The sequence below is a fragment of the Schistocerca americana genome, chromosome 7 (assembly GCF_021461395.2).
Source record: "Schistocerca americana isolate TAMUIC-IGC-003095 chromosome 7, iqSchAmer2.1, whole genome shotgun sequence".
Lineage (NCBI taxonomy): Eukaryota > Metazoa > Arthropoda > Insecta > Orthoptera > Acrididae > Schistocerca > Schistocerca americana.
In genome coordinates, this window is record NC_060125.1 from 591,425,231 (window position 1) to 591,435,571 (window position 10,341).

At 40.8% G+C, this 10,341-nt stretch overlaps 1 non-coding gene across 1 annotated transcript; it reads left to right on the forward strand.

Annotated features, from left to right (window-relative positions):
* Nucleotides 1-9,785: 9,785 nt before the first annotated feature.
* Nucleotides 9,786-9,860, forward strand: Trnas-uga. Its single transcript has one exon. It is a non-coding gene; the product is annotated as a tRNA-Ser (tRNA).
* The last annotated feature ends 481 nt before the right edge of the window (nt 9,861-10,341 follow it).

Here is a 10,341-nt window from a genome sequence, read left to right on the forward strand (position 1 = left end):
CTGTTATTTCTGGGAAACGAAATTGATTTATATCATATCATACACTCATGGACAATGTGTTTGTAATTAAGAAGATTTTAGAAAAACACAGTGATGTTAATCCAGAAACACATATGGCCATTTTGATAGCCAAAGGAAGATTGCCCCTGAATGTGGATAATCTTTGTCACCTAACAGAGGTAGGAAAAGTCTTTAAAAATACACGCTTTGTAACAAACATAGGTAGGTATTTATTAGAAGAAATAGGTATTATGGAAGGTGTAAGAAAAGGACGTGACATCTGCTATGTATAAATGAAGATATCTGAACAGAATTATATATTTTCAGCACTAAAAAGATTCAAAAGTATCATGAAAATTGGAGACCTCATGAGAATGACAAGTCGTAGAATTCACCTAGATCCTGAACTACAAGCGGAATAGAAAAACAGTTGGGTAAAGGCAGTAGGCTGTGCTTTGTAAGGAAGACAATGACGACGAGATTCCGTAAGTATACAGCACAAATTTCGCAATTGGTATCTTTAGCTTTGAGATTCTTTGCCACTAAGAACACGATTATAGAACGGATAGTCATATTAACAGAATCTTCCGTCGGTTCTTGGTATAACAACATTATAATAATAAATGAAAAGCACCAGTTTGCTTTTGTTCTACAATATTACTTTTATTGCTAACCGGTTTTCGGCTTACAAGTAAATTTCTGAAGATGGCCTTGTAAGCCGAGAACCGGTTAGCAATAAAAGTAATATTGTAGAACGAAAGCAAACTGGTGCTTTTCATTTATTATTATAACGGATTTAGTATTTGACGGGGTTTTCAATTCTAAAACCAGTTTTTAACGGCTACCGTAGGCGAACGAGAAGAAACGAGGCTTTCTCGCAGCTCCTAGTAAGTTGATCTACAGATTAAAATCAGTGAGTCGATGTGGACTTAATTTCATCGGAAATGGTTCTCATAGTAATCTACGTCTATATTCACGTGACTACCATGCAACTGGCAACTAAGCACCTGGCAGAGGGTACATCGAACCACTTTCACACTATTTCTCTGCCGTTCCATTCTCGAACAGCGCGTGGGCAAAAAGAAAACGAAAATCTTGCCGTGAGAGCTCTGATTCCTCTTGTTTCATTGCGATAATCTCCATATGTAGGTGGGCGTCAACAAGATGTTTTTGCGTTCGGAGGAGAAAGTTGGTAATTTAAATTTCGTGAAAAAAATCTCGCCGGAACAAAAAATGCCTTCGTTTTAATGATTGCCACCACTGGTTCGTGTATCTTACCCATAACACACTCTCCCCTATTTCGCGACAGTAAAAAACGAGCTGCCCTTCGAATTTTTTCGATGTCCACACCGCACAGCAGTACTCGAGCACAGAACGGACAAGTGAGATGTAGTCTCCTATTGCACCTTCTAAATGATGTATCAGTAAATCACAGTCTTTGGTTCGCCTTCCCCACAACATTGTCTATGTGATCGTTCCAGTTAAAGTTGTTCGTAATTGTACCCCCTAAGTATTTACTTGAATTCACGGCCTTCAGATTTGTGTCATTTATCGTGCAACCGAAAAGTGACGAATTCCTTTTAGCAGGTACTCGTGAGGGTGACCTCACACTTATCATTATTTAGGGTCAACTGCCACTTTTCACACCATACAAATTCCTTCTCTAAAGCACTTTGCAATTGGTTTTGATCTTCTGATGACTTTACTGGACGGTAAATGAGTACTTCATGTGCACACAATCTAAGAGCGCTACTCACATTGTCTCTTATATCGTTTATGTAGATTAGGAACAACAAAGGACCTATAACACTAGCTTGGGGAATGCCAGATATTGCTTATGTTTTACTGTGTCACTTTCCCCCGATTACTGCGAAACGTGAACTTTCTCACAGAAAATCACGAAGCCACTCGCACAACTGAGACGGTACTCCATAGGTACGCAATTGGATTAGAATTCTCTTCTGAGGCACGGTGTCAAAAACCTATCTAAAAATATGCTATCAATTTGAGATCCCCTGTCGATAGCACCCATTTCTTCATGAGAATAAAGAACTAGTTGTGTTGCACAAGAACGGTATTATCTACAATGTCCTTACTTTTCCAGAATGCTGAGCATTTAACCAGTGTATGTATGATAATATGGAATTCATACGACAGCCCCTACAGTGGCTTGCCCAGGGTTGCAATACGTTTGCTACTGAGGGTTTAGCACATGTATTTGGCGTATTATCCTGGTAATTCCCAAAACACAAACTATAAATAGACACGAGCCCACAGAAGACAAGTCTATATCCGACCTCTCGGCGGATGCCACAGAAGAGATGGAGGCGAATTACCGTAATACTGCACTCTAAACCTGTATATGAATTAAGGTACAAGACATGCGTTCTGCCGCTAAAACGCACTATGAACATTAGTTACACGTAGAATAACATTGATAACAGGTTATTAGGCTACTACACATTGCTATAGTATCAACCATGGACACGGATTCAGTAAACATCGTTCACGTGAAACACAACTAGCTCTTTATTCTCACGATGTAATGAGTGCTATCGACATGGGGTGTCAAATTGACTTCGTATTTTTAGATTTCCAGAGGGCTTTTAACACCGTTTCTCAGAAAAGACTTCTTGTCAGACCGCATGCCTATGGAGTATCGTCTCAGTTACGCGACAGGATTTGTGATTTGCAGTCAGAAAGGTTACAATTCGTGGTATATGATGTAAAATCATCCAGTAAAACAGAAGTGATACCTGTCGTATTCCAAAGAAGTGTTATAGGCCGTCTGCTGTTCCTGATCTGCATACACTATTTAGGAGACAGTCTGAGCAGCCCTCTTAGATTGTTTGCAGATGATGCTGTCATTTGCAGTCTTGTCAACCCATCAAATGGTCAAAACTAATTGCAAAATGATTTAAACAAGATGTATGCTAGCGCGGAAACTGGCTACTGACTCTAAATAATGAAAACGTGAAATCATCCACGTGAGTGCTAAAGAAATCTGTTAAATTCCGGTTACACGATAAATCACACAAATCTAAAGGCTGTAAATTGAAGTAACTTAGCGAGTACAGTTACAAATAACTTAAGTTGAAACGATCACGTAGATAATGTTGTGGGGAAAGCAAACCAAAGACTGCAAATTATTGGCAGAACACTTACGAAATGCAACAGGTCTACTAAAGAGACTGCTTAACACTACGCTTGTCTTCTGGAGTATTGCTGAGCAGCGTGGGATCCGCATCGGGTAGCAGGGACGGAGCACATCGAAAAAGTTCAAAGAATGGCAGCTCGTTTCGTACTGTCGCGAAACAGGGGAGAGAGTGCCACGGGTATGATACGCGAATCGAAATAGCAATCGTTAAAACAAAGGCGTTTTTCGTTGTGGCAGGATCCTCCCACGAAATTTCAGTTTACAACTCTCTCCTCAGAGTTTGAAAATGTTTTGTTGGTACCCATCTAAATAGGCAGAAATGATTATCGTAATAAAATAAGAAAAATCAGAGCTCATACGGAAAGATTTAAATGTTCGTTTTTCCCGCACGCCGTTCAAGAGTGGAACGGTAGAAAAATAACTTAAATTTGGTTCAGTGAACCCTCTGACAGAAACTTAACAGTGAACTGCAGAGTAATCATGTAGCTGTAGTTTGGTTTCTCTTGCCCTATTGTGGGTAGGAGGCGACAGAACTCTCCTTGTGCCTTTGACACTAGGTCCAGCTGTTGATACATGTAGCGTGTTGGTGTCGGGTAGTCAAGATCTCGCTAAGCGAGTACCCGTTCTCATTTCCCGATGAACATCTGCAATCGGAACATGACTTAAAGAAGAAACGTGATTATATTTTAACGTCCGGTAGACGGCGAGTTCGTTAGGTGACAGAGCACTTTGGTGCGCATATTGGTGGAGAGTAGGAAAGGAGGTCGGCCGTTTACAAAGGATCCAACCACGAATTTGCGATAAACGGTTAGGAAGCTTTAGCGGACATTACGAAACATCAGCCGAACAGCACAGCAATTTCAGACGTAGTAGTGCATCGAAACACTTCCACAGGTTTAATGTTACAAGTGCAAAGTAACATTATTTTAGAAACAACTCAAACAAATGAACTCGGTATATGTGATATTTGTTTCGAGGGCGTTAAAATTCCTCTGCACCTCTATATTATGTCGAACTGACAAGATACTAGCTTATTGCAAACTATGTTACATGTTCTTGCGCAATCGAAAAGTAGGTTTTGCAGACGGTACTCTAGTTGTACACCGCGTCCATTACTGCAAGTCGTGCAGTTGCAGAGAATGATGACGAAGCACCTGTGTCATCTGTTAGCCGCGCTAATTCGTTCCCCGGCTGTGTGCCGCATATGTGCTGACACAACAGATAATGCCACTCAAACAAAACAGACTGGGATTTTCCTCTTTTGGCGCAATCAAAGCTGTAGATAATAATCAAAACTCTTTCAGAAATAAGAATACATTCGTGCTTTGTAAAATCCATCGAGAATCAAATATTGTTGTTGTTGTGTTCTTCACTTCTGAGACTGGTTTGATGCAGCTCTCCATGCTACTATATCCTGTACAAGCTGCTTCGTTTCCCAGTACGTGCTGCAGTCTACATCCTTCTGAATCTGCTTAGTGTATTCATCTCTTGGTCTCCCTCTACGATTTTTACCCTCCACGCTGCCCTCCAATGCTAAATTTGTGATCTCTTGATGCCTCACAACATGTCCTACCAACCGATCCCTTCTTCGAGTTAAGTTGTGCCACAAACTCCTCTTCTCCCCAATTCTATTCAATACCTCGAATTAAGTCGGGTGATGCTGAGGGAATTAGATTAGGAAATGAGACACTTAAAGTAGTAAAGGGGTTTTGCTATTTGGGGAGCAAAATAACTGATGATGGTCGGAGTAGAGAGGATATAAAATGTAGACTGGCAATGGCAAGGAAAGCGTTTCTGAAGAAGAAAAATTTATTAACATCGAGTATAGATTTAAGTGTCAGGAAATCATTTCTGAAAGTATTTGTATGGAGTGCAGCCATGTATTGAAGTGAAACGTGGACGATAAATAGTTTAGACAAGAAGAGAATAGAAGCTTTCGAAATGTGGTGCTACAGAAGAATGCTGAAGATTAGATGGGTAGATCACATAACTAATGAGGAGGTATTGAATTGAATTGGGGAGAAGAGGAGTTTGTGGCACAATTTGACTAGAGGAAGGGATCGTTTGGTAGGACATGTTCTGAGACATCGAGGGATCACCAATTTAGTATTGGAGGGCAGAGTGGAGGGTAAAAATCGTAGAGGAAAACCAAGAGATGAATACACTAAGCAGATTCAGAAGGATGTAGGCTGCAGTATGTACTGGGAGATGAAGAAGCTTGCACAGGATAGAGCAGCATGGAGAGCTGCATCAAACCAGTCTCAGGACTGAAAACCACAACAACAACAACCTCCTCATTAGTTATGAGATCTACCCATCTAATCTTCAGCATTATTCTGTAGCACCACATTTCTAAAGCTTCTATTCTCTTCTTGTTCGAACTATTTATTGCCCATGTTTCACTTCCGTACATGGCTACACTCCTTATAAATACTCTCAGAAACGACTTCCTGACACTTTAAGCTATACTCGATGATAACAAATTTCTCTTCTTCAGAAACGCTTTCCTTGCCATTGCCAGTCTACATTTTATATCCTCTCTACTTCGACCATCATCAGTTATTTTGCTCCCCAAATAGCAAAACTCATTTGCTACTTTAAGCGTCTCATTTCCTAATCTAATTCCTGCAGCATCACTCCATTTAATTTGACTACATTCCATTATCCTTGTTTTGCTTTTGTTAATGTTCATCTTACATCCTCCATTCAAGACACTGTCCATTCCGTTCAGGCTCTTCCAGGTTCTTTGCTGTCTCTGACAGAATTACAATGTCATCGGCGAACCTCAAAAGTTTTTATTTCTTTTCCACTGATTTTAATTCCTACTCCTCATTTTTCTTTTATTTCCCTTACTGCTTGCTCAGTATACAGACTGAATAACATCGGGGATAGGCTACAACCCTGTCTCACTCCCTTCCCAACCACTGCTTGCCTTTCACGTCCCTCGACTCTTATAACTGCCAAATGGTTTCTGTACAAATTGTAAATAGCCTTTCGCTCCCTGTATTTTCCCCTGCCATCTTCAGAATTTGAAAGAGAATATTCCACTCAACATTGTCAATAGCTTTCTCTATGTCTACAAATGATAGAAACGTAGGTTTGCCTTTTCTTAATCTAGCTTCTAAGGTAAGTCGTAGGGTCAGTATTGCCTCACGTGTTCCAATATTTCTACGGAATCCAAACTGATCTTCCCCGAGGTTGGCTTCTACCAGTTTTTCCATTCGTCTGTTAAGAATTCGCGTTAGTATTTTGCAGCCGTGATTTATTAAACTGATAGTTCGGTAATTTTCACATCTGTCAACACCTGTCTCAATCAAATAAGGCCTCTAATTCTGAATTGCTTGCATATTGACTTATTAAAAATGTTCCTAAGGTTCATAAAGATGTCCAAAGATGAGTAAGGAATATGTAGCTCACAATTAGGTGCCTAGCAGAGCATTCATCGAATCACCTTCAAGCTATCTCTCTGCAGTTCCACTCTCGAACAGCGTCTGGGAAAAACGAACACTTAAAACTTTTGAAGCCAGCTCTGAATCCTCTTACGTCATTACAATGATCTCCAGATGATCAAAACCAACTGCAAAACGATTTGGACGGGATGTTTGTATGATGCGACAGTCGTCTTTGACTCTAAATAATGAAATCTGTGAAGTCATCCACAAGAGTTCTAAAAGGAATACGCTAAATTTCGGTTACTCGATAAATCACACAGATGCGAATTCATCTAATACTAAGGGATTACACTTACTACTAACTTAAACCAGAACGATGACATAGATAATGTTGTGGGTTAAGTGAACCAATGACTGCGCTTTATTGGCACAACATTTAGAAGATGCAACAGGACTGCTGAAGAGACTACCTACATCACACTTGTCAATCCCCTTCTGCTACGCGGTGTGTAATCCGCAGCAGATTAAATTGACGGTGTACGTTGAAAGTGTTCAAAGAATGGTGGCTCGTTTTGCGTTATCGCGAAATAGGAGAGACAGTGTCACGGATATAACAGGCGAGTTGACCTGGAAATCATTAAAACAAAGGCGTTTTTCGTTGCGGCATGATCTTCTCATGAAATTTCAGTCCCCAGCTAAGTTGGTGCTCGCCTACATAGGGAGAAATGATCACTGTAATGTAGTAAGAGAAATCAGCTCGCTTGGAAAGTTTTTAAGTGTTCGTTTTTCCCGGACACTGTTCGAGAGTGGAACGGCAGAGAGATAGTGTGAAGGTGATTCGATGAATCCTCTGCTAGACACCTAATTGTGAACTGCAGGGTAGTTATGTAGACGTAGCTGCAAATTTAGAAGTAGACGACGGAACTGTGGTCATTAATTTGATGATATGTGGAAAAACTGCGATCTACTTAAATTGGAGTGGTCGTACAGATGCATGAGATTACACCTATTTTGATAAATCATTGTGCAAGATCGTTCGGTCACACTAAAATCACAATGTACCGTAATCCAGGTTGAAATGATTTTGCTCACGAATCTAAAATTCCCCGAAATTTGATCAGATCCAACGACAAATGGAAAGGATAATTTCAAGCTGATTACATCTCTTCAAGTCAAAGTTCGAAGACCATAACGCTTGGTATGGGAAAATTTTAATTATTCATAAATATTAAATCTAAGCGCCTTTTTAGATTTCATTAACAATGGAGAAGGAACAACAATTTATTGTAGTCTACGTACCATAGAAGTAATTTTATTCAGATGAGCTCTGTTTTTTTCTTATGTTCTAGAAATTCGTAACGTTGGAAGCAACAACAATAGAATTCACGTTGTATCTCGAGTGGGGAAGAAAAGTGAAAATGCAGAATGACTGGAATGTTAGTTTTTTTATTATGAATTGTAGCAAGAGTCTGAAACCGTATTCTGTACGTGAAACACAGTCGCATTTGAGAAAGTATTTTTTAACGGTAAAATGGAAGTATCATAAGCGGACGAGCATTTAGCCATCAACCGATGACAGTTGCCAATATTTCTGCTAAGAATTTGAAATTCTTATTTGTCCACGTGTTAATGAACAAATACTTCTGCTATCAAGGACAAAGACAAATCCTGCAATGTCTTAATTTTAGTACATGCGCCCTGCAAAATAAAGTACTAATGGCTTTTGTTTGTTTGGAGTTTCAGAGTAGTGACCTGATTTTTGGAAGCACAGTATTAATGTACTTGTACGCAAGATTTTTGGAGAAGAGTAGCGGCATCGCAGAAGTCTAGCAGCTTCAGAACAAAAGCGAAACTCTCTGGCCAGAGTACATAGCACTGCAGTCGTATGTAAGCTGTCAGAGTACGGCGTAGAAGATACGGGTAAGGATGATGTAAAATCGCGCCCGAAATAAGATCTAAGGTAAAAACTAAGACTTTTTATGTAATTGTTGATCAAATGGTTTACTCTGATCAAAAAAAACTGCCGAATTATGATATAACGATGATTCGAAAACCGAGTTGCTATCGAGCTTTGCAGAAAATCCCAAAATATCGAGTCCGCCAGAAAAATGTATACCCACTGTAAGAAAGGAAAAGTATTACTTATGTTTTATTTTACATATAATAATTGATCGCACATGTTGTATAACCTTTAGTTTAGCACATGGTTGCTTTAAATGTTCAAAATGTCCACCGCTGGCGGCTATACGCAATAACAGAACGATGAGCGGTCGCGGCAACTACGTCAGTGGAAACCGCTGCACGTGTAGCTGTAATCCCCTGGCGAAGTTCCTCTCGCATGCGTTGCTTGTGTCAATAGACGTTATCTTCCACAGTTTCCCACAAGTCCATAGGTGTTAGATCTGGTGACCGTGAAGGGAACTCAATGGGCCCTTTTCGTCCAATCCAATGCCCCGGAAAATTGTCATCTAGGAAAGCTCGTACAGCTAGGTGGCAGTGTGGTGGCGCACCGACCTGTTGGTAGAAGACCACTTCATCAGCTCCATAAAGCGCACGTATACCTGGCAAAATTGAGGAGCATAACATTTCCAGGTACCCTTTTCCAGTGACAGTAGCATAAAAGAAAAAGGGTCCTGCTAAGCCTCTAGATGATAGTCCACACCACACGTGAACCCCTGGTAGATAGACTGTTTTATCCACATAAACATGCTGATTTTCCGGTGCCCAGTACAAACTGTTATGCCGTTTCACGATTCCACTAAGTTTAAATTGTGCCTTGTCACTCCACTCTTCTTCGTCACAAATTGTTCCTCATTAATCACCATTTGCTGATGCCCTTCGCAATATTGCATTCGGCGATCAGGATCGTCATCATTAATTGCGTGCAGTAATCGTGGAATGTAAACTTTCCACTTTGCAGATTTCAGAATTCTTCGTACATTGGTACTGCTATGAAACTTCCTGGCAGATTAAAACTGTGTGCCGCACCAAGACTCGAACTCGGGACCTTTGCCTTTCTCAGGCACGTGCTCTACCAACTGAGCTACCCAGGCACGACTCACGCCCCATCCTCACAGCTTCACTTCTGCCAGGCTCTGGCTAAGCCATGTCTCCGCAATATCCTTTCTTTCAGGAGTGCTAGTTCTGCAATGTTCGCAGGAGAGCTTCTGTAAAGTTTGGAAGGTAGGAGACGAGGTACTGGCAGAAGTGAAGCTGTGAGGACGGGGCGTGAGTCGTGCTTGGGTAGCTCAGTTGGTAGAGCACTTGCCCGTGAAAGGCAAAGGTCCCGAGTTCGAGTCTCGGTCCGGCACACAGTTTTAATCTGCCAGGAAGTTTCATGTGAGCGCACACTCCGCTGCAGAGTGAAAATCTCATTCTGGACTAGTACTGCTAACCTCCACTTCATGTGCACATTGCGTAGCAGACTTTTGTGAAAAATTAACAAACGTTTCCAACACGAGAGCCGCCGAAGCAGGACTTGTAGCTGTATGCTGTCTTCCTGACCTTCCTTTGTGGATATCGCAAATCGTCCTATGCAATTAAAACTTGACAGTGACACGTTTAATTGTTAAGCAGGTTGTTAGTTCTGTTTCAAACTCCCGTCTCCATTGATGTTGCACTTCAACGGCATTATCAAACTTGAAAAACCACTTCACAATACATTTTCGTTACTCGAATGTCAAGCGTGCCCCAACCATTATGTTTTCTGAACATCGAGATGAAAGTACTAACATCTGTTGAGCCAAAGACCGTACTAAACACACTCATGACTCAAATCGAACAACAATATCG